This window comes from Panicum virgatum, chromosome 3K (genome assembly GCF_016808335.1).
Source record: "Panicum virgatum strain AP13 chromosome 3K, P.virgatum_v5, whole genome shotgun sequence".
Taxonomy (NCBI): domain Eukaryota; kingdom Viridiplantae; phylum Streptophyta; class Magnoliopsida; order Poales; family Poaceae; genus Panicum; species Panicum virgatum.
Genome location: NC_053138.1, coordinates 38,871,513 through 38,874,721, shown reverse-complemented (window position 1 = coordinate 38,874,721; position 3,209 = coordinate 38,871,513). Strand labels below are relative to the sequence as shown.

General features: G+C 48.6%; 1 non-coding gene across 1 annotated transcript; it reads left to right on the top strand.

Moving 5' to 3' along the window:
• The first annotated feature begins 1,311 nt into the window (after positions 1-1,311).
• On the top strand, positions 1,312-1,418 carry LOC120701713. The gene has a single exon (XR_005686269.1). It is a non-coding gene; the product is annotated as a small nucleolar RNA R71 (small nucleolar RNA).
• Positions 1,419-3,209: the final 1,791 nt, after the last annotated feature.

Below are 3,209 nucleotides of genomic sequence, written 5' to 3'. Positions count from 1 at the left end.
GGGCAAGCGCATGATGATTAAGGCAGTCATATACTACCTTTGGCATAACACTGACACTTGCTCCCAAGTCGCATAGAGCGTTTGAGAAATGTTGAGTCCCGATGGATCACGTGATGGTTGGGCAGCCTGGGTCCTTCTTCTTCACCAGGAGAGGATTGAGTATAGCGGCGCTACACTCTTCTGTTAACTGCATGACCTCGATGGTGGGCAGCGCTCTCTTGTTTCCAAGAATATCTTTGATATACTTGGCATACGTAGGCACTTGCATAGCATCAAGAAGCGGTATATTGACATATAGCTTCTTTATTACCTCGATGAACTTGCCGAATTGTTCGTCGGCCATGGCTTCCTTATCCATTCCGGAAACGGTAAGGCGGTTGTGACATGGTAATCTCGTGAAGTTCTAGTGGGTTCCACGGGGTCTTCCTGGGCTGCAATTGTGTTGGAGTCGATAGCCTCCTCCCGCCCTTCTTCTTCAGCATCGGCATGGCTGGTGGGTACGGCTTTCCACCGAGTTCCTGCATCCTGTGGGAAAGGTGGCTCTCGCGTGGACTTAAAACCACGCGTAGTCACTGCATTAACATTCTCTTTTGAGGGAACTTCCGGTTGCCCAGGCAGTTTCCCCATGTTAGCGTTAGGACAGGATGAGGCTAGCTGAGCTACCTGAGTTTCTATCATTTTGTTAAAGCTCAACTGGTTTTTAATAACAGATCTAAAGCCCTCTAGTTGTGAGGCCAAGGATTCCAAAATCTTGTCATTGGCAAGAAACTTCTTGCTAATGTTGTCATTTATTTGCTTTTCTGGCCATAAACTAGGTCTTTTAATGAACGCTGAAAATTGTTATTAAAGTTCATACCTTGCTGATTTCCGAAGGGGAGGTTGGGCTTTGAGTTCCAACCTTGCTGAGGACGGAATCTCGAGTTGGGATTGTTGTTGTTGGTGCCAACAAAGTTCGCATCCTCTTGAGTTAGGGGGCACGATGTGCCCGAGTGCCCAGTCTCGCCACATGTTTCACATGTCATCCGAGACTCCGAAACCTGGTTCACCTCCTTGTGCGGAGATTCCAGTTTCTTCATGAGAAGATCCATCTTGGCAGCCAGCATGTCGACGCTGTCGATCTGATGCGTGCCCCTTGGATGGGCTGGCTGCTTACCACCAATCCAACTCTGATTGGAGGCTATCCTGTCAATCAGCGTCTTTGCTCCCGCAAAATCGAGAGAGAGAAAGAAACCACCCGCTGCTGCATCTACGTGGTCCTTGGCTTGCTGATTCAGGACGTGGAAGAAGTTCTTGATAATCAGCCATTCCTCCATGCCGTGGTGTGGGCATGCTTGAATGTATTCCTGCAGACGCTCCTAGGCCTCTAGGATGGTCTCATCCGGTAGTTGCTGGATACCGGAGATTTTGTTCCGGAGGGCATTGGTCTTGCCCACCGGGAAGTACTTGGCCAGGAATGCATTGGAACAAGCTTCCCATGTTGTGAAAGCCTCTTCGTTGGAGTAAAACCACGTCTTCGCCTTCCCGAGCAGTGAGAACGGGAATAACCGAAGGCGGACGACATCCATCGTAGTACCTTTGGGGTCGATAGTGTTACTGACCTCCAGAAAATTCTAGAGATGGGCATTGGCATCCTCGGATGCCTTTCTACAGAACGGACTAGCTTGAACCATGTTCACCAGTCCAGTCTTCAACTCAAAGCCGTCATTACCGGCTTGGTCTTGGTTCAATCCAGTAGGAATGTGGTAAAGAGTCTTCTGGGCCATGGGTGATGAGGCTGAAGTGGATGGAAGACTGATAGGCCAAGTAAGTCTTTTCTGAGGTGGGACGACACGGCGTCCCACATTTCTCCCGATTCATTCTAGATTCGGATTGAAGTTATTGGGTAGGTCGAAACTGGTCATGCACTGCTCTGCAACAATCAAAAAGATAGAGAGAGCAATGGTAAGCCCGCTAAGATTAGCGGTGACAAACTAGTAAAGTTTATCAAACTATTTATGATATCTTTAGCCAAATGCTTCTCCGGCAACGGCGCCAGAATGCTTGTTGGCTTTTCTTATGCCCCAAAAGAATGTTAATTCCACAAGCGCACAGAATCACCGCTATAGCATTTCACCATGGAGTATTCTAGGGTATCGTATTTTTCCTCAGGGAAGCACTATGGTAAAGAGTATCGTAAATCGAATGTTAACCGTACTAGCTTAATCAACCGACTAACTAGACGGGGGTAAGCTAGATACAGAGATTAGATAAATGGCTAGTCTATGACCAAGTGACACACGGAGGCTCAACTCCTTAGAGAGGTAGTAGCTGGGAGGACAACGAGCGAGATAAGATACCTGATACACTTCTGAACTATCGAGCTAGCCTCTATAGATCAGACTAACTATCTAACTAACCTTCGGGAAGGTAGAGCTTACTTCGGCGGCCTCAGGGAAGGACTCAGACTGGGATGAGAAGGGAGTCCAACGGCAGTCAGCACTACTGCTATGAAAGCACCCGAATGTGGTGGACTACAAGGGACGGACAGCACTGTCACCACCTGCCGCCTACCACAACGGTACCGTGGGGTGGAACACACTTTCTAGCTAACACTAAGCTCAGACACCACGTCAGCACTCGGTGTTAGGATTTCTCTCGAGGCCTACGAGAGAAATCCCCCTCAACCTTGAGCACTAACTTGAGATACTCCAGTCTGGGTGAGAAAACCCGTAAGATAAATTCCCAACTATCAGATAGATAACTTAGCCAAAGCTAAAGGATACAACTTCCGCACTTGAGCTGAACACTCTGACTCGAGAAGATAAAAGAAAGCGGAAAGTAAAGCTGACTCGGAAAAGTAGAGAAGATAACGTATATTGATAACTTCGAAAGAAAGATACAAGAGCTTTACCAAACTCGCGAGGACTCCGGAATCCCAAGCAAGCTTGACTCGCCTCTAACTCCCAAACTACTAATCCTACTCTAGAAAGTGAAGAGAGATTGAGCTCCAAGGTTTGTGTTACAAGTGATGGATGGGGGTTCTATTTATAGCCTTCCAAGGTCAATTCTGAGCAGGTGAAGCATGTGGCGTCGGTTGGAGGCGGTTGAGGCCGTTGTACTTAGCTTCCACGCTAAGCCGGGGCTTGAGAGGCTGACCTGTGGGGCCGGCCAGCCTCCCCTAGGCCGGCCGGCCTAGGGATGTGGCCATCTGGCCACCGCCTTTGCGTGGA